Source organism: Pipistrellus kuhlii, unplaced genomic scaffold (genome assembly GCF_014108245.1).
Source record: "Pipistrellus kuhlii isolate mPipKuh1 unplaced genomic scaffold, mPipKuh1.p scaffold_m20_p_3, whole genome shotgun sequence".
Classification (NCBI taxonomy): Eukaryota; Metazoa; Chordata; class Mammalia; order Chiroptera; family Vespertilionidae; genus Pipistrellus; species Pipistrellus kuhlii.
In genome coordinates this window covers 169408939-169431080 of record NW_023425529.1, presented here as the reverse complement: position 1 = coordinate 169431080, position 22142 = coordinate 169408939, and the positions used below count along the sequence as shown (strand labels likewise).

Here is a 22142-nt window from a genome sequence, read left to right as displayed (position 1 = left end):
TATCACTTGGAAGAAATATACTCATAAACACATGGACTTTTAATTACATGATTATGACATGGTTACTTTTGGTGAGAATGTGGTTAGAATGATGATAAAAGTGCTTATGTTTCTCCTGAGGATGATCACTGTAACTAAACAAAAAATTAATACACTTTCTTAGTGATCTCATTGGCCTGAGGACATAGGAGACCTGTACCCCAGACTGAAAAACAGATACAATGGGCTTTTAAATCGACATGGTTCTGGACTCAAATGATACTTTCACAGCCTACAAGCTATGCAAACTTGGGCTATTTACTTAACCTTTCTACCACTAAACCTCATTTTCCTTCTCTGTAAAATGATGATCATCCTCACTGCTTGCATGAGAAAATCAACATTGCGGTGCTGTGATGAGGTCTTAATGAATTGAGACATACCGAGTGCCCACTAGATCTGTGTTTTGGAACTCTGAGCTGCTATTAAAAGCAGTGCAGCTGATGGAGTCTCTAGCCCCAGGGGAAAAGCCTCAACAGTTCGCTTGCCGAGTTCCTAAATCACTACCCTGAGTGGGTGATTACAGACTTAATCACCAGCCAGATATTAAGCCCCAGTTTTACAACCACAACATTGCATAACTCTCCAACAAGCAAGGGGATACGCTTTTTGCATATGACCGGTCTCTGACCTAATGGAAGCATTTTCTTTTCTAAGATTAAGACTCAAACTCAGTCCAGAGAAAGCGGGCCAGTTACATATGCATTTGAATTAGTGGTAATGCTCTTAAGGAGCAGTGCTCAGGACAGAAGAGAACATGAGGCAATTAGCAAACTTTTGCGGATGATTAATATTCAAACACATGCAGTGAACCGTTTTCCCTATCTGATGGCAGTAAAGCAAGAACGAGGGTTGATTGTGATGGCTTCCATCTGAAGAGTAGGTTTTAATTGAATTCATTCAGTAGATATCTATTCAGACCTATTTTTTCTTGCAGTCTCTGGGAGCTCCTTGGAGGAGATGGTAGCCTACTGAACAACAACACACAGAGACACAGGATGAGATGTGCTATATTACTAATGTCTACTAAATGCGTGGCGGGGTTAAGGGTCGTGCTGTGGATTTAAAAGAAACATTTACAAAGACAGCAAGTCTTTTTATTTTTTTATTTTTTCACCTGTACACCTTTTGAACTATAGTGTACTTAACTACCTTCACACACTACTTGCATTTTCTCTAGGGTTTAAAGGTAGGTGGATAATTGCCCGAAGTTGGCGGCCACCCTCATGCCCAGTAAGATTTACATGTGGGTGGAAGATGGTGAGTCCAAGAGCTCATAGAAACCGGGACCCAACACTGAGCTGGGAAAGAACCCACCTCCCATCCTGCATGACACCTGAACGCTGGCTTTTGTCTTAGAAGGCACACTTCCTGAGTCAGTGCAGGGAATGGGCCAGCCTAAGAAACCATCTAGGTAGGTCCAGCCAGTGTGGCTCAGTGGTAGAATACTGATTTATGAACCTGGAGGTCACAGTTCGATTCCTGCTCAGGGTACGTGCCAGGGTTGCCGGCTGAAACCCCAGCGTGGGGCATGCAGGAGGCACCTATCAATGATTCTCATTATTGATGTTTCTATCTCCGTCCTTCTCCCTTCCTCTCTTCTGAAATCAGTAAAAATATTAAAAATACCAACAACAACAACAACAAAAACACATCTAATTGGGAGATTTTTAAAAAAAGCTAGGAGGATGAGAGACCTGAATATAAATTGCCAGAGCAGGCTGGAAACCAAGAAATGACACTAACTGTGTGATCCCTGTAGTAGTCCCGGCCTCTGAGCCTGGCACCAGCTGCCAACAGCATGCTGTAAACCAGGGATTAGATCCAGTGCCAGAGCAAAGAAATATTCCTTTCTCTCCCCATTGGAGCTCTGGACACCTACTGTCATTATTTCCATTATCTGTTCTTCCATGAGGCCACCTGGCCACTGCCAAGCTTTTCTCAGCAGACCCCACTGATTGTGTTTATTCAAAATCCTCTGCGTGCCTCGCTCTGCCTAGCGTTGCCCCCACTGGGCTGTGTGGGGCTGCAGAGCTTACAACGTTCCTTTCAACAGCTGGCAGCTACAAATTAACTTTTTGACTTCATTAGGCTAATATGCTGAATTATCCCTAATTTGGAGCACCTGAAGCACTCCACTTCACCTCCCTCTCCCCTCCAACCACCTTCTCTCATCAATCAGGTGCTGAGTAGCAGGAAAGCAGCATGTACAGTGCCAGGCGGCCTGGTCGGAGCTGTGATTGTGTTTTTCCAACCCTGCTGAACAACCAAAGGGCACAGACTACCCTGATCAACACATCCCATCTCTGTAGTCAGGGCTGGCGTGAATACAAGATGCCACCTCTGTGCACAAAGAGTGAACATGACCAAAGAGGCCAGGCACCTCTCTGGGCTTTGGGCATGTGCCCCTCCTCAGCCAGGAGCTCCCTTCCTGGGTGGTCTAACTCAGAGTTGTATTTAGTACAGCTACTTTGTTGTTGTTAAAACATTTTTATTGATTTCAGAGAGAAAGGGAGAGGGAGACAGAGATAGAAACATCAAATGATGAGAGAGAATCATTGATTGGCTGCCTCTTGCTTGTCCCCTCCTGGGAATTGAGCCCACAATCCGGGCATGTGCCCTTGACCTGAATCAAACACAGGACTCTTCCATCTGCAGCCCGACACTCTATCCACTGAGCAAAACCAAGTAGAGAAGTGCAGCTACTTTAATTTTTTTTATTTTTTATTATTAAACTAGAGAACTGGTGCATTAAACTTGTGCCCCGGGCAGGGGGGCAGGGGATGTTCCTCAGCCCAGCCTGTGCCCTCTTGTAGTTCAGGACTACTCGCTTCTTACTGCCCACCTGCTCACTGCTCCTTACCACTTGGCTCGCTGCTCCTTAGTGCTGCTGCAGAGGTAGGAGAGGCTCCTGCCACCATTGCTGCACTCACCAGCTGTGAACTCGGCTTGTGGCTGAGCAGCACTCCCCCTATGGGACTGCTCTGACCACCAGGGGGCAGCTCCTGCATTGAGTGTCTGCCCACTGGTGGTCAGTGTGCATCATAGCAACTGGTTGTTCTGCTATTTGGTTGATTTGCATATTAAGCTTTTATTATATAGGATAAATTTGATGGGTAACATTGTGTAAGTCTAAGATATACAATATGTTTCTTTGATACATTTATACATTGGAATATGATTGCTGATATAGTGATGTATAGACAATAACATTGTACTGTCATCATATAACACTAGGGGCCTGTTGCATGAAGATTCATGCATGGAGGTGGGCCCCTCAGCCTGCACCCTCTCCAATCTGGGAGCCCTCAGGGGAGCCCTTTCCAATCCAGGAGTTTCTGTCTGTTTTTGCAAACATATGAGCAAATTGTCTGAGACCCCAACCCAGTTTGGTTTGTTGCTTACAGAATAATAGAGGCTTTCTCTCCCCCCTCCTCCCCCCTTGCTTCATTGGTGAAGATTTCCTGGAAGCTTTAGGATATCTTCCCTTTAGTTTTTCCTAGACACTTTGATATTCCTTATGTCTCTCACCTTTGCTTCCCCTCCATCCTCCACCGCAATAGTAACTTGCTCCAGACTCACTTTGCTCTAGTCAAGTGTCTAGGACACATGTGTCAAACACAAGGCCTGCGGGCCAAATCCTTCCCACCAGGCCTTGCAATGTGGCCCGCACCACACTGTCATCACTGCACTCCGCTGCGTTTCCATCACAATGACAGTTTATGACTGTTCAGTAAACCATTCGGCCCCGGATTTAGGCTGGATTTTAGATTTTGGCCCCTTCTCTGATTGAGTTCGACACCCCTAGAGGAGATCTGCCTGCCACTAGAACTACAATTCCCAGCATTCCAAGTGCTCCCTGCCCTCTGGGCTTCTGCTTCCAGTGCTGGGGCTGCCACCAGCACTAGTACTCCCAGAATTCCTGGTGCTTCTGGTGCTCTGGGTTTTCCCTTCCTGCTCTCTCTCTGTCCCATGGCCTCCTGCTCTGCCAAGTCCTCCAAACCACCAGCTCTCCATCTCTGCTCTCTCTCTCTGGCAGCTTGGGGACCCAAGTTCCCCACACCACGCTATTACTCTATTCTCCACCAGCTCTCCCACTCTGCTCTCTGTGCTGCACCTGTGTATGCAAATTAACCCACCATATTTGGTGGGTTAATTTGCATACTCACTCCTGATAGGCTGGTGAGCGTAGCAGACGTACAGTCAATTTACATGTTTCTCTTTTATTATATAGGATACACATGGTGACAGAACTGCTATTTGGATTTCTTTCAGTATTCCCATAAGGTCATACTAAGTGGGATATCATTCCTTTCACTCCCTCCCCATTTTCCCCAGCAACCAGATGGCCAAAAGCTTTGACTTCACTTACACAGTGAAAAACAGAAACAACAAGACAAAAACACCAAGTTTTATTGTCTTTATCGCATCACACCTGCATTTACTGGTTGGGAATCCTGGCTAGCTCCCTTTCAGGTGGATTTCCTTTAAAGCCTCCAAATAGTTCAACATAGTCTGTAGAGTTGAACAAAGATCTTCCCACTATCTTGTCAGGCTCAAGTGCCAATTTTCTTCCAAGAAAGTTTTCCCTAGAGGTCACTGGAAGAAAACAAGCACAAACAGAATTCTTAAAATCTCTTTTGGATCCATGGTGCATTGCTCCCCGCAGTTTTAGCGGACAAAGCTCTTTTCATCATTTGGCTCTTCTGAAACCTCTTCTCCCTAAAAGCTTGGCCTTGAGAAGAAGGCTGGGGAGACTAGAAAGGCAGATAAACAAGATTTGCTGGAACAAAAAAGCCAACATATCCCTGACTTAAATCTTATAAGGGGAGTTATAGTTTGTGAAAGCAATTCAGATGCACTTTGTATGAGGAGCAGTAACAGAGAATAGTCTAAGAGAGAGAATTGGGGACTAGAAAGTGCACATTGATGCCAGAACTTTAAACTGTATATTACTTGATTTTATTCCCCTTTTGTTTTATTTCCTGTAAGCTCTTACTTTTGTAGTTTATACTTCAGGCTACCATATGTCCTCATTTTCCTAGGACAATCCTTGTTTACATCTATTGTCCTGACAGAATTTTCACAAGGGCCTTCTTTCACTTTAAAAATTACCCCAATTAATACAGTAAGTTATAAGATTTTCTATTTGCTTTGAACTCTCCAATAACCATTTGTCCAATCTCTTAATCTCAAAATAAAAAGCACATTGGATCAGAATTTACATTAATGTTAGGAGAAAAAAGTATTATTCCCGACCTCATTTCCTCTTTTACCCTTTCTCCTTCATTTGGGACTAAAAGTGATGGATAATCCCCATATTGAAAAAAGTGTAGAATTTGGAGTGATATGGGCTTGGATTTTAATCCCCTGCTGACACTTACTCTACCTTTGGTCAAGTAAATTTAGCTTTAACTGAACCTCATGGTTTTGGTATAAAAAAAATGAAGCTAATTATAGCTATCTTCAAAGATGCTGGGAAGGAGTCTATAAAGACAGTGTGCCCGTGAAACCAGCATCATGGCAGGAGCGGTGGCTGGAGTGACAGTGGAGATGCAGTTGGCACGGTGGCTCTCGTCAAGAGGAATAGCAATCTCAGAGCAAAAGAGGAAAAGGCTTTTCCTCTAGTTAAGCTCTTCTTCTGTAACCAGTTAGCTATGTAACCTTGGACAAGCAAGCCAATTTCATCCCCTGAGTTCCATCTAGGTCTTGCCTAAATAGAAATTTCACTTTAAAAAAATGTTGTTGAGAGTATTACAGATGTCCCCCACTTTTTCTCACATTGCCCCCCTCCACCTGGATTTCACCCCACCCCAGGTCTTCACCACGCTATTGTTTGTGTCCATGGGCAATGCATGCATGTATATATGTAAATTCTTTGGTTAATCTCTTCCCACCCACTCCCTTCTCTCTGAGATTCATCATTCTGTTCAATGTTTTCATGACTCTGATTCTATTTTATCAGTTTATTTTGTTCATTAGATTCTTTGTTTGTTTATTTGGATTTTTACATTCAATTGTTTATAGGTATATATTTATTGTCATTTTATTGTTCATATTTTTAATCTTTCCTTTATCCTTCTTCTTCCCTTTCCTCCTCCTAACTGCTCTTCTCTTGCTGTCTTACTGCTTTACGATTCTCTGTTTGTCTTTAACCTTTGGCAATATAATTATGATGCGTCTTGGTGTAGGCCTCTTTGGGTTCATTTTGTTTAGGACTCTGTGCTTTCTGGACTTATATGTCTATTTCTTTCACCAGGTAATGGAAATTTTCCGTCATTGTTTTTCAAATAGGTTTTCAATATTTTTCTCCCTCTTTTCTTCTTACCCCCATGATGTGAATGTTGGTGTGCTTAAAGATGTCCCAGAAGCACCTTACACTGTCTTCATATTTTTGGATTCTTGTTTTGGTTCTTTCTTTCTTTCTTTCTTTCTTTCTTTCTTTCTTTCTTTCTTTCTTTTTTTCATTCATTCTTTCTTTCTTTCTCATTGGGTGTTTTTTGCTTTCTTATATTCCAAATAGCTTATTTTACCATCAGCAACCTCTATTCTATTCTTGATTCCCTGTAAATTATTCTTCATTTCAGTTGGTGTGTCCTTTGTTCCTGACTGGTCCTTTCTTATGTTGTTTTTGTTCTCACTTAGTTCCTTGAGGCTCTCAGTAATTTCCCTGAGCATCCTTATAACCATTGCTTTGAACTCTGTGTATGTAGTTTGCTTGTTTCTATTTTATTGAGTTCTTTTTCTGGATAGTCCTTTTTTTTTCCTTTCATTTGCAACATGTTTCTTTGTCTCCTCATTTTGACTGCTTCCCTGTGTTTATTTCTATGTATTAGGTAGAGCTACTATGTCTCATGAAATTGGTAGAGTAGCTTTGTGTAGAAAATGCCCTATAGGGCCCAGTGACTGGGCCTCCCTAATCACCTGAGCTGGGAACTCTAGGTGCACCCTGTGTGGGCTGTAATTTTACCCTTTTAATGATAAAATAGAATAATGCAGATGAAAAACTTTATAGATTATGAAGTTTATATGAAAATCCACTATAATTTACTGGATGTTCTCTCAGCGCTTCTTCACATGCTATGAGAAGATGGTTGGTGTTATAAGTGTGTTAGAATTGAGAATGAGGATTCCGGTTTCTGAAGCCCTAAAGTCTTCCAGGAGTGAACTGTCACCTGAAGTTAAAAGGTGAAGGCATATAGAGGCAAACTGTTGTCAGTAGAAGGAAGACCTTCCTAATGATCCAAGTTGGGAGCACAATGTCCATTCTGTATATCTTACATGATTAATTGACTACCAAAGAGCCACCTTTTCTTATTATCTTCTAAAGGACCCTGATGTTAAGGTAGAAGGAGACCCTCCATTCCAGTGGAAGTCAGCCCTGTTCCTAGAGGCAGGGGATGAATTATGCTTGGTGTAAATCAGCCATGGTGATCTCATGCCATCCCTTGTGCCAGAGATCCCCTTAGGTTGGGCCCAAGCTTCACTCCTGGCATGCAAGACATAAAGTGAGGTGTGGGAACTGGGGAGACTTCATTTCCAGAATAAAAAGACAGATCATTCTTAGGAATAATAAGCCTTTCTCTCACATTTTTATTTCATGCCTTGACTCCCTTGTTAAAGGGGTTAGCAGGTGTCATGCACTCAAGAGACCACAGGCATGAGGATGAGCAGACAGAATGTCAAGACAGTGCCATTACCACTGATGAGCTGATGATCAGCCCAGGAGTGTCTATCATTGGTTCACTTCAAGGAGAAAATAAATACAGGGGTGGGCAAAGGTAAGTTTAAAGTAGTGAGTGCATGAAACAGTTTTTTCTTGTGCTATTATGTATTAATTACTGTATTTTCCATACAAATAACTACAAGATTACTATTGCTCACTTGTATATGTGTACTCTTTGTTCAAGAGTGCTCTTAGACAAGAGTACAAAGCTACTCTTAGACATGAAGCCAGAGGAGGCATTCCTAAGTGACACATCTCCATATGTTAGAGAAGTAAACCCAAAAAGTATGTAAGCTTTTTTTTTTCTTTTTTTTTTCCCCTAGTGCTTTCTTTCATTTGTCTTGGGCAATCAGCAGTTTGGTTGAATATCAAGCTTGGGTCATGAAAAGAATAAAGTATGGCTGTAGATTGGACTCTCTCATATGTCTTTATGTGTTTTTCTATTTATTTGCAAAGATAAATGTGCAAATTATGGGGTAGTTGTTCTCTAAAAGAAAGGGATTTTTAGACTCAGTCAGAGGATGCATAAAATCCTGCTATAATGAAACCATAAAGTGTAACTCACTCAATTGGACTGAGCATTTAGAATTTGTATTATTGGAATCTAGCATCATTTATGTGTCCAGACAACATAATATGCATATAAAAACCTAGAGTTAGAAATAATAAAAATAAAAAAAAATAATAAAAATAAAGTTTGAAAACCACACCGGGCTTTCCTGTCAGCGGCAGTTCCATTTTCATGTGTCAGGATTAATATTTCACACATACTAGCTCATTAAAAACCGTAACCTTGGAATACAGTGTCAGGTAGAGATATTTTTTTAAGATGTGCAAGAAATTATGCAGACATAAGGAGCATTTCTACTAATTATATAACTTGGCACTTATGTTATGCTGACCAATGTGCCACCATGTTGGGGTGGCAGCAGAGAGAACCTTCCATGCTGTCTCATGCATTGCTTTTCTCCATTTTTTTCTCAAATTCATTTACCCAATGCTTATATTTATGCAGAGAGGGTAATGAGTTAGCCAGAGGTTTCTGGGGGGTGCAGAGGGCTATTGGATGATGAGAGCCTTGGTAACTAGGGAGGCAAGCTTCAGGCTGTCTGAAATTGAAATTTGGTGCTAAATTAATAGTAACCTGAGCACATGCAGTTTTACGGTATGCTTGTCTCTTCTAGGTTGACACTATATAGTTTGACATAAAGGGATCTCTACTAGTACATATGAAAAAAATAAAGTTCAAGATGATTTCATTGCAAGAAACACCTTAGGGAGGTAGTGATGGGGAGGTCAGTAAACAGTAAGGGGTAGTGGGACACATACTTATTCAAACTTTTCCCAGAATATGCTCTCAAATTCCAATTTATGGAATGTGTCTGTCTACATGTAGTTTCAGAGATCAAGAATAATCTTGCACACAATTATCTATGCAAACAAACAGGCACATACTCTACAATTATGCTCCTCATAATCCCCTCCAAGTCAGTGTTAGCTAGGTTCTTGGTCAAGTTCAGAAGCAGAGCAAGAGAAGAGGCTGATTGGATTCATATCTGTGTTTTTCTTTTACTTTTATTTCTTTGCATTTTGGGATAGAAACATGGAGATCATGTCCCAAAGTCTGGTTAAGAAGATGGTGGGTTATCTATCTGTATTTTCAGTGTGAGCATGTTCAAGAGAACGTCCCCAGGGGAAAATGTTAAAGAATGAAAGTGAATAAGCCAGAAAAGATGACACTTGGGGGAAATTGTAGATTGGCCCCCAATACTAACTTAAAACTATTCTGTAGACTGAAAGGCCACCACACATAATTTAAGGTGTTGCTGAGACAGATTAGAATGAAAATAAAAAATATAATCCTATCTTTCTCCCAAACCATGTTTGTCCTTCTGGTATTAGATGCTATACTTGATTATGCTTCAAAGTAGATATCATGTCTTGATAGGATCCAGAGAAGGCCACCAGACTGATTAGAAGAATTAAGAGGTTTCCATAACATTGCTAACTAAAATTCTTTGACCTCTATAGTGTGGAAAGTCAAAGTTAAAACATGACTGATTAGAAGCTGTGATGGGAATGAAAACAGTGACTTAACAATATTTGCAATTCAAGATACTCAATAACTAGACAAATCAAAGGATTTCTTTGTATAAATGAAGAAGACAGAACTTAAGAAATTAAAAATATATATATATATATATATATATATATATATATATATATATATATATTTGATATTTTACAGAGAAGAAGAGAGAAGGATAGAGAGTTAGAAACATCGATGAGAGAGAAACATCGATCAGCTGCCTCCTGCTCACCCCCTACTGGGGCTGTGTCTACAACCAAGGCACATGACCTTGACCGGAATCAAACCTGGGATCTTGAGTCTGCAGGCCGATGTTCTACCCACTGAGCCAAACCAGTTAGGACTAAAGTAAGTTTTTTAAAATTTCATATAGTAGCTGTGCTAGAACCTTGGTCTCATGACTCAAGCTATGATATGTGTTCTGTTCCCAACAGTGCTTTGTGATTGGGGATCTGAGATACATGAATGGAATGGTTTCTAAATTTTATTGTGATAGTACCATCTCATAGACTGTGCCATACCATTGATAAGGGCCATCTCTGTCCAAGGATAATGCAGAGATTGTGAGGTGGTCTATGTACTTTTTCAGCAAGAATTCATTCTCTCATCAGTCTAGAAGTAGCATAGAATAAAAGGCAAGACTCCATTCTCTCCCCTAGCACAGCCAAGAAGAATAAAGGTATTTTAAAAAGTCTCCTTTATTTAAATTTGTTTTTAAAGTAGCTTTTAGCTATAGGTCCCTTTCTCACTTTTCCAATAAGGCAGCCAGAAGCTGAAGGGAGGGCATGCTAAACTTTATAACTGATGCCCCCTACAATTTGGCCCCAATTTCTACTCCCAATTTAATTTCCCACAACTCAAACCCTGAGTCAAACTAAATTGGAGATTTCTTTCCACAAATGCCTATTTTCATGCTCTTCAAACCTCCTACAACATTCTCTTTCTATAACTTTCTTTTTCACCATCTGGGAATTACTTACTCTCCAGGTTCACAGAGAAATAAAACCACTGATGCATCCTCCATTTCCCATATCGAAGCTCTAAACTTGATGCCTAGGCCCAGCATCTCTAAGTTTTTTGTGTTTTGTTTTGTTTTTAATATAAGATTATCCATGTTCCATGTTCTCCAGAGACCATCCCCTTCAGCTTTTTAAAAATATATCTATTTTATTGATTGTTTTTACAGAGAGGAAGGGAGAAAGTTAGAAACATCAATGAGAGAGAAATACCAATCAACTGCCTCCTGCACACCCCCAACTGGGGATGTGCCTGCAACCAAGGTACATGCCCTTGACCGAAATCAAACCTGGGACCCTTGAGTCCACAGGCCAATGCTCTATCCACCGAGCCAAACCAGTTAGGGCCCCCTCAGCTTTTTAAGGAACATTATGCTATTGGTTATTTGTTCTTTGATTTCTATCTTACCTACTATATCACTGCTATCAGGATGCTCACATTTTATCCCTTATGAATATACCCTTCCCCATCCCACTCCCTTGATAACAATGACATCCTCTTACCTATCATATATAGTGCCTTACAATTATAATTAGATAATCTATATCATAAAAGGCCTGTGGTTGTGATGCCATTATGGCATCACAAGCATGAGCCAGAAGTCCTCTCTCAGACCAGGACTTCTGGCTCATGCACCAAGGTGGGCTCAGGCAGTGAGGCGGGGCTCGAGCGGGGCTGGCGGAGGTGCTGCATGGTGAAAAGGGCATGGGGGAAGGGCACTGGGCGGGTGGGGGTGGGAAGCTTCGCATGAGTCCCTAGGTAGTGAGTGGAGGTGGTGGGGTAGGGACGGATGTGGCCAGAGGTGGGGGGAGGTGGCACCCCCTGGGGGAAGGGTGTGAGCTGGGAGTGTTGTGGGGCGCTGGCAGAGTCCACGAAGTGTGTGAGGCATCGTGCGGCAGCGGACATGGTCCTGATGGTAGGCTAGGCCTAGGGGACCCTACACGTGCACAATTTAATTGTGTGCTGGGCCTCTAGTCCTATCTAATAAAGATGAATATGCAAATTGACCATCACATCATCACAAAGATGGTGGCAACCACAGCAGAGGTGGGTTTCTGTAACACAAGATGGCTGCACCCACAGCAGAGGTGGTGTTTCCATAACAAAAGATGTTTGTGCCCACAGCAGAGGCAGAGATTCCCTAACAAGCCTTAAGAAGCAATTGGCAGGGACCTGAGGCTGTGCCCCCTCTCCCAGTGGGGTTTGACAGGGGATCTCAGGCTGTGCCCCCCACTGGGCAGGGCTTCATGGCGGACCTCAAGGTACGCCCCTCCCCAGGTGCTGGGCCAGGGGATCTCAGGCCATGCTTCCCAACCCAGTGCAGGGCTAGGGGACCTGTGGGTGTGCCTCCCACCCGACAGGGCTTGACAGGAAACCTGATGCTGCACCCCCACTGGGCGGGGCTTGATGGAGGTGGGGCCAGCCAAATCTGGATCTCACCCAATGGGAGTGGGACCAGCTGGGTCTGGATCTCATTAGCTTTTGAGGTGCCACATATGGGCGGGGCCTTGACTCTGGGTCCCACAGCACACCCCAGACTCTGACAAAAGGAAGATTTTCATATACATTTTATTAATTTTCTTTCATCTCTGACACTTCTATTATAAAGGGCAAATAGCAATATTAAAATATTTCCTCTAATTAATCCCCTTTTAATGTGCATTAATTTCATGCACCAGGTCACTAGTACTTATATAATTAGCTACATAATGTTTTTCTTTCCTCTTAATAACAGTGTTATAGAGCAGGGACTGGATTTGTTTAACTCATTACTAAAAATTGAGTGCCAAGCACAGTGTTTCACCATATTAGGGAGGGGTTGAACAACTTTTTAAAGAATATATATATATATATATATATATATATATATATATATAATATATATTTATTTCAGAGAGGAAGGGAGAGGAAGACAGAGATAGAAACATCAATGATGAGAGAGCATCATTGATCGGCTGCCTCCTGCATGCCCCAGCCAGGGATTGAGCCCAAAATCTGGGCATGTGCTCTTGACCAGAATTGAACCTGGGGCCCTTCAATCTGCAGGCCGATGCTTTATCTGCTGAGCCAAACCAGCTAGGGCAAATGACTGATTAATAAGTAAATGAATGAATGTATGAATAATGTTCTTCCTTTGGCTTCTTGATCATATTGTTTCTTCCCAATCATAATGACTTTCCCAGTTCCCTTTTTATCTTATCCAAATCCTATAGAGCATCAGTTGGCATTCATATTGCCCACCTACTTCCATACCAGGAGGATTCCCTGATGTCTCCAAAATAATTGCTGTCTTCTGAGAACTCTCCTATTCAGAAGCTTCTGCTACCTTACACTCCAGAACTTTGTATGCATGACTCCTCTCCAAGACAATACTGAATGCTCATGGAGGATATGTCCCTGTATAGGGACATCAAGTGTCTTATACAAGAATACAGCTTTGAACAGGAAAAGTGCTCAATAAGTGCTGAGCTAATCAATTTATTCATATGTTCATTTCATCTATGACATATTGAGCTGCCACCAGGGCTCAGGCAATGGGGCCAGGAATAACATCGATATAAGATAGTCTCTGTCCTACAGAACTTATAGCAGGTAATACAGAAGAAATAACAAGCCATTGTGTTAGTGTGACAAGTACTATAGTAAGGGTAACTGCAGAAAAGGGGCACCCAGGGCAGGCTTGCTGACTTCAGAGAAGGCTGCTCAGAGAAAGGACACTTGAGTTGAGTTCTACAAGATGAGTAAAATAAGCCTGGGTTAAGAAGCTGAAGTTAAAGCATATAAAAATCTCCCAAGGTGAAACAGAGCCTGGCAAATTTAGGGAACAAAAAGGGTGTGGAGGTGGTGGAGACTAGCTGGGCAGCTGGAAGGAAACCGGAGCTAGATCCTCCATGGCTTTATTTAAAGACAAGGGGAACCAAAAAAACCATTGTATGATATGACTGGGTTTGTGTTTTAGACAGTTCTTTCTGGCAGGAAAAATGAAAGCACAAATAAATGAAAAAAAAAAATAGATGAGAAATTCTAATGTGGAAGACTTCCACAGTAGAATGTGGAAATTAAACTCCTTAATCTTGGATTTCTCTCTCTCTCTGCATGTACATTTTCTGGGATTTAGCATTTACCCCTGAAGTAAAGTGTGTTGTGCATCTTATCTTTTGGTCATTTTTTTCTGGGAGACTTTAATAGTCTTCTCAGGTTGTTTAGAATTAATGAGGCAAATGTCCTCAATCAAGAAGCAATTTAAGAACATGCTGCTAATTTCAATGAGTTCTGTAAATGAACTAATTTAATACAAGTTGACCTTTTTATTGAGGGAGAATGATTTGTAGCTGTATTTTCTTGATGTGTGCCTATAAGCCTCAGCAATCAGAATGGGCATTTTGAGCCCAGGGATAAACATTAATCATGGCACAAAGATGGTGGAGCATGAGCATGGGACATTAGTAACTGGAAGGTATCTTTTAAGAAGAAGGTCTTCACTATTAAAACTGAAAGCCATAGCCCTAGCCAGTTTTGCTCAGTGGGTAGACCATGGGACTACAAACTGAAGGGTCCCAGGTTTGATTCCAATCAAGGACTCATGTGGGGGTTTCAGGCTCAATCCCCAGTGGGGGGTACTCAGGAGGCAGACAATCAATGATTCTCTCTCATCATTGATGTTTCTACCTCTCTCTCCATCCTCCTTCCTCTCTAAAATCAATGAGAATATATTAAAAACAAACAAACAAACAAACAAACAGTAAAACAACCCTGAAAGCCATATAATAAAGAATACCAAACTTCTCTGGTGATATAGAACAGGCAGAAAGATGCTGAATCTCATTGTGAGATTTTAACCATGTCCTAGAGAATTTTCTATCCTATCCTACTCAAGATTTTTAAGCTCTTTAGAGCTGGGATTATATCAATTTTTTTTAACTTCTTTAATAGCCTAGAAGTTCTTACTTCCTGAGTAAAACTGAAGTACACTGAATGATACTTTAATAATCCTGTCATTCTTTCTGTCTCTTACCACTTTATCTGATAGAGAAACAATTTTTCTGTAGCATTTTCTCTTAGATCAAGCTATCTGTAGGAATGTATTTTTCCCTAGTGATTTTGTATGAAGGGTTTTGCTTTAGGCCAGCAAATCTAGAGGTCTACAAGCAATGAGAACATTTGACAATGCCATCATACCAATAAAATGATAAAATATTATTTCTGCTAGTGAATCACTTTCTATTTAATGGGAGTATTGTTCTAAGTATGGTTTAGCATTGTTGCATTAAGCCTGAATCGGCACTTTCAAGTGTCTGTTAACTCAGTCTTCTTAAAAAACCAAGGGGAAGGAAAGTTGAGTTGACAAAATCAGGATGGCACAGCATTTCTTTTAAAACAGGTAAGAAGCACCAACCATAAATAAAATGATTAATCCATTGACACAGACAATAGTTCAGTGAAGACCTGGGGAGTGAAAGTGTGGTGAGGATCAATTGGGGTAGGGGGAATCAAAAGGGGAAATCTGTTAATTTTTAACAATAAAGATAATTTTAAAAAGGAAAATTAATTATTAATAAAATTACCACTAAAATGAAGAACTCCTATTCATAAAAAAGTATCATAAACAGAGAAAAACACAAGTTACAGATTGGGAAAATATATGTGCCCCTTAGAACTGCCAATGGGCTTGTATCAAGAACAAACACAGAACTGTAATCCTAATAGAAAAATGTCCAAAAGATACAGGTAAGCATTTTAGTCAAGAGAAAATTCAGTGGTCAATGAACATTTGAAAAGAAGCTCAAACTTGTCAATGATGCAAATTAAATTACTAAAAATCATTATATGCCCACAGATGGGCCAAAATGAACAATTGAACAACATCATATTGTTTGGTATGAACCAGGAAAAAAAAGGAACTCTGATATACTGCCCAAATGAAACTATTAAGATCACACTAGAAAACAATTTGGCACTGCCTGGGAAAGTTATAGGTACCATATACCCTGTGACTCGGTATTTTATTACAAAGTGAGTGTCAGACACACATGTTTGCTCACATATTTTACTCTCAAAACCTGGAAGAACGTCCTGTTTTGTTTGAACGTGAGAGACTCTCTGGAACAACTGTAAAGCAATAGAGAATTGGGGAGTGAATTAAGGGATATTTGCACAAACAGAAAGGAAGAATGAAGGAGAGAGGAGGAGAAAAGTAAGAGGCAAGGAACGATGGAAGGATCAAAGGAGGAAGAAAGAGAGGGAGAAAAGAGAAAGGAAGGAGAGAGGTAGGAGAAGAGGAAGGGAAGCAAAAAGGGAAAATGTTTTATGAAGCTCTATGCAAAATAAGCTCTTGATGAAGAAATTGAAAAATGTCTCTATTTTTATGCTCTGCAAACCAGATAATTTTCTTTAATTTTTATGAGAAACAAACCAGGATGAAAAAACTACTATTTCTTAAATTAGCTTTTGTGGCCTTATAAACTTAACATTGCCCATAAAAGTGGGAAAGTCTAGATGGAGCCCTCATTTATCTTGGATTATAAGAAAAGCCAATATTTATTTAGCACCACTTACTATGGTCTACATACAAAAATCTCATTTAGTTACCATAGTATATAAATTCTCACTATAACCTCAAATTTAACTCTAAAACCAAATAAACTATCATCTCTATTTTACAAAAACAGACACTTAGGTTAAACTAACATTTTCCAGGATTTCAAAACTTGTAGGCAGTAGGGGCTAAAATTTAAATCTATGTTCATGGTTTCTAAAAGAAAAGAAAAGCAAAATTGTACAAGTGTACACATGGCTTTTCTTTGCGCTATAGGGAAAGACCATTGTTAAAGAGAAACTTAGAACACTCTAAAACCACCCTCTCCCCCCACCCCCCCCTCAAAAAATGTACAAATGTAATATCTCTTAGGCTTTTTTAATACTCTTACCCTGTCTTCTGTTTAGTGACTTTGCAGGGAAGGCACTATATTTGCCTAGGAACAGAGAAAACAAAGCACCTGGTTTGGTCTTATCTCCTTTTTCTATGATATAGATACAGAAAAATATATGTTCCTTCCCTCTGGAAGTGCTCACACAAAGAGGTAGTAGCTATGGCATTTTGCTCTATGTTAAACAGATGAACACAGGAAGTGAAGATCTATGCAAGACGCAAGCCAACTTTGATGATGAAATAAAAATTCACATATTGATCACCAATTTAACATGTGTGTTTTTTCCCTTCTTTTGGAGAATGTGTCCATCTTTGAAATAACACACATCACCCAAACTGAAAGCAATAACCATTGTCTGTGACAGAAAATTGTTAGTGACATCAATTCAACAGACTGATGGGAAACATACTGGAGAAGTCTAAGAGATGCCCTTTATCAAGGAGTGTGTATCAAGGGGCTTATCTGAAGGTGCACTTCCTTCTTCAATAGCAGGCATGAAACTTTTCAAGGGCATCTCATCTGGTCCCTCTGTCTTAATCTGCTTCAATTATTCATGTTGTCTGAGCTACACAGCAACAGAAATATCTCAGTGACTTGTATTCTCAACATCTTAAGCAAAGTATCATAAGAGAACATCTAAAGAAAAGAAAGCAAAGGGAGGGCATAGGAGTGTAAGAATAAAAAGTGTAAGGCATGTTTTATTCTGGGATCTTAACATATTGTGCTTTGGGTCTGAGAGTGATCTTTCTTTGAAAGGTAATTTCAAAAAGAAGATAGAAAATGGCATATGGTGACTTTATAATTTTATATTTTATCCAATTCTTACTTAGGTTTTCAAGGTCCAAATGATTTCTATTTCCCTAAATTCTTTTTTTTTATTTCACTGACTTCTAGCATGAACTTGATTCCATGCATCTTATTGATATCCATTAGTTAAATAGAATGATATCCATTTTTCTATTTCTAAAGGAAATGGTTATGAATATCAATGATATCATGTAAATATATCAATCAAATAACACATTGAGTTTTATAAAAAAAATCTTTACAGGTAGTCTCAGCTTTTCTATAGTTTTAAATTTGGCTATCTGTAATAATAAAAGCATAATGTGGTAATTAGACCAGGCATCCTTCTGGACGTCCTTCCAGATGACTTTCTAGGCAATGGAGGCCGAGCCCCTTGCACAAATTTCATGTATTGGGCCTCTAGTGTTAATATAAAAATGCTTACAATTCACTTACATTTAGTTCTTGTTTTGTTTTTTTTTTTGTTTTTCCCCCTGCCAGCTTCCTGAATATTTTTCAACTTTCTATAATGTAGGGAAAATCTAAGTGAACACTTGACTGTGGAAGGCCATCTGGTGTCATTAGGGAGTAACTACCGGTACGGGTTTATGTGGAAGCTTATGAAAGGTGTTTTCTACCTCATCTGCTTTCTAGTGTGTGTTTTGAAAGACTATACACATCCAGACAGGCTGTTCTTTATTTCTGCAAACTTGGAGCCATTATGTACCTTTTGGTATTGTTTTTATCATGTTAAGGAATAATTTTTTAAAATATATTTTTATTGATTTCACAAAGGAAGGGAGAGGGAGAGGGAAAGGGAGAAGGAGAAAAAAAAATCAATGATAAGAGAGAATAATTGATTGGTTGTCTCCTGCACACCCCACATTGGGGATTGATCCCACAACCTGGGCATGTGCCCTGACTGGTAATCAATCCTGACCTCCTGGTTCATAGATCAATCACTGAGCCACGCCAGCTGGGCAAGAAATAATTTTTATAGATTTAAATTTGACTCTAGAATATGTTTGAACTACCATTGGACTGTGCATACATTTAATAATTTTAGACTTTATCATATTTTTCTATTGTACTATACAAAGTTCTGATTCATAAAACTAGTAAGTTATTGAATTTTGCTATTGAATCCTCTTGCTCTTCCCTTACCTTCTAATGCACTTTTTATAAAGCAGAAATATAATAACCTCTGAGAGATATATCAGGACCTCCTTCTACCCTGTTCTTGTCTCTGAAACGCTGCAATTCTTAGGTTTATGGAGCTATAATTATGTCACTTGGAACAGAGCACTCTTGCCACTTCTTTTGGCTTAGAGGGGGAAAAAAGAAGGCCTATGTGTTTTAAAAAGAACTATGTATCTAACTTTCTAGTAATGCAAACATGAAATTAAAGATCTAAATGCAGTAATCATGGTAGGTTACTTGGGGGCAACAATATCATGGTTATTTTACATATAAAAGCCTAGGCAATCATTATGACCAGTTGCTATGACACACACTGACCACCAAGGGCATACGCTCAATGCAGAAGCTGCCCCCTGATGGTCACTGTGCACCCACAGCCAACCTCCTGTGGCTGACCCCTCCACCCACCCTCCACCCTCAATCACTGGTCAGGCTGAGGGACCCCACCTATTCACAAATTCTTGCACTGGCCTCTAGTATTTTAATATGGTCAACAGAGAAAAAATAGAACAGATAAGAGCCATCCTTTACCCTTGATGAAAAGTTCTAGAAACAAAAATTGCAGAAATGATAACTGTAGAACTTACAGTTCATTGTTTGAAGTAGAAACAAATGGACTCCTTCAGTTGCTCTCATCTCATCTCATGTGTTTGCTTACACACCCCAAAGGACTCACTCAGGATAGATTTCTACAAAGAAGTGACTTAGAAGAATTTAAATGAACCTGAAATTAACATTGTTCTCTTTGGCAATTGCTTTCTCTCTCATGGTATGATGGATGGTGTTGTCAATGATTCACTCAGTTTTGGGAAATAATTTGTGTCACCAAGTGTTCTTTTCAATGCTTTGTATTCCAGGCTGATGAATAAGGAGAGAATAATGGAGATGCCTAGTGATAAGAGACTGGGCTGGGGAGCATCCCTCCTTTGTTCTTTGCTCCCACTGAGAGTTTTAGAAACCCTGAGGAGATCAATTTCCTGTGGATAATTTAAGCTGCAAAACAGACATAATTAATGATGATGGGGGATCTGAACTCTTCCTTTTTGGGTAATTTTGTTAAACTTCTTAGCACCTTAGATTACCTATAAAACAGAAAATAAAATGGGAAGTGAGAAGATGATAAAAATATAGTTTTAGAAAAACCTGTGGCTAGTCTCTAATGCTGGCACTGCTAGAAGTGAAGCTTTTTGCTATGAAAATGAATGGGATGCTTTTTGCCTTGCTGGAATGTCAGGAAATGTAATTCATTAGTGGTTTGAAAAGTGCTTTGAGCTAATGGAATAAAAGGCGCTGGAGAAATTTGAACTAATATTATTAAAAGTGAAAAATTGCAACACAGCAACTTATTTCCCCTTGAACACAGACATCAATATTGAGCCTAATATTGCCAAAACAACCAGTTTGAGGAGAGAAAATACCAGTCACTCATCTGGACATCTCGCCTACATGTTTCCAAATTACCAAGTTGACTAATTTTGCTTTCCCATAAATTATATCAATTTAGTTATTCTCTGAGAACCTAGATTCATATTCATATTTGGGGTACAATGAAGTTAAATCTACACTATATGTTATAAATTCTTCATTACACTACCTTCTTTCTTTGCTCTAAAACTCTATCTTGACTTGTAAGGTCACATATCTTCTTCTCAACCTCTCCCCATACAACCCTTGAAAATCATATTTCAGATCAATGCATGTCCTCATCTTTAGAGATGGTAGTATCCATCATATTGCCATGGTAATTAAGATGGCTGTTGCAAAGTAAATATAATGAGTTCCAAGCATTTGTGAAGGTTTCTGAGAATATGAGGAACATTATTACTTTGTTCACATTTTGTTTTCCCACAGTAATGTTGTGTTGGGAATTAATGAACACAGATAGGATGTTTTGATGTGGTGAACCTTTGAAACTATTCATTATTCTACTAACAGAACCTTGTTAATTTTCTTCTCTATGAATGTACTCCTGTTGTAATGTAGATTATGTTTTATAATGCAACTCAGTCTGCTTTCACTTCCCTTCCTTTGTTTATTGATTTTAGCTGCTTTGTTCATTGTGTCATTCAGGTGAGTAATAACCTAGAATAACTTTCAACAATATTTTAGGAAAGAAACATACTTTATTTCTTTTAAAAATTATGACAATACAGCAAGAAAAAAAAAACCTAGAAGAAACATATTTTATCTTAATGATAATTGTTTATCACTGCATCTCCTTTTAAATATTTCATCCAAATTCAAAGACCAAAAATAATTGACTATATGTATTTTTCAATGCATTTACTTGGGACTTTTTAAAGCAAGAAAGAAGGTCCTAACCCCCACCTTCTAATACAGTTGTAATTAGCTAATAATTAATCATAGGAAAGGAGAAAAGGGAAGACCAGATATTAAATCCATGTTCCCTGTAAAACATTGGGGGGAGGGAGATGGAGAAAGGAAAGATTAATGTATGCGCAGTACAGTTGGGATGGCATAGGTAAAATACTTGCTGAGAATCACACTTGGGGACAGAGATGTTTGGCCAGAATGGGTGTGGAGTAAATGGAAAAGACAAGGCATGTGGTTTTCTCCAATAAGACTTCCTTTGAAAATTATACTTCATGTCTTATGCCAAGACTCACAACACAACTCATATTTTGCCATTATTTTGTAATACAATGTAAGTGCCAGGAGCAACCACACAGAGTGCACACTAGAGAGTCTAGACTACTGGTTTCCAACCTTTTTTTGGCCATGCTTCACTTAAAGCATCTCTAAAATCCTTATTGTCCCCCCCAACCCTGTGACATATAATTCTTATTATTTAAAAAGTGAACTCCTATTCATATGGAGGAAGGTTAAAAGACTATTAACTTGGTCTAAACAAGCATCCAAAAAAACATGGCATCCATGAAAGAGAAAAATAGAAGAAGCAAGAACAGTGGAAGTGCTGAGGAATAAATCACTAAGAAATTGTTTTAAAAAATAATGCTAATATGAAGTTATATGAAAAAATAGCAAATAAAGTTTAAAAACATATAATAGAGAACTGAAATGAATAAATGTGATACAATATATATTTATATAATATATATGAGCCATAAGAAATGCAAAAAATTCACTGTTAGTAACTCATTCTCAAATTGCCCGCCCCACTCTTAAAAATAAAATTGCCCCCCTGTGGGGCATGTGTCCCACAGTGGGAACCACTGGTCTAACATATATCATGTTGATGGATCTAGTCTAATTACCAAATAACTACATGGGGAATGTAAGGGAACAAAGGTTACATGTCTGTCTTTCTATAAATTTTAAATCTGAATGAACTACCCTGAGCCTTAATACAAAAGCAGGGTTGGCTCATGCTAAT

The 22142-nt window shown here is 39.5% G+C and overlaps 1 long non-coding RNA gene across 1 annotated transcript in view; it reads left to right on the top strand.

The window, feature by feature from the left end:
* The window catches only part of LOC123653105, a 51383-nt gene that overhangs the window by 2663 nt on the left and 26578 nt on the right, over nt 1-22142 (top strand). The window contains exon 2 of the long non-coding RNA XR_006742734.1: nt 1220-1299. This is a non-coding gene — a long non-coding RNA (uncharacterized LOC123653105). The remainder of the gene's footprint in view (nt 1-1219; nt 1300-22142) is intronic.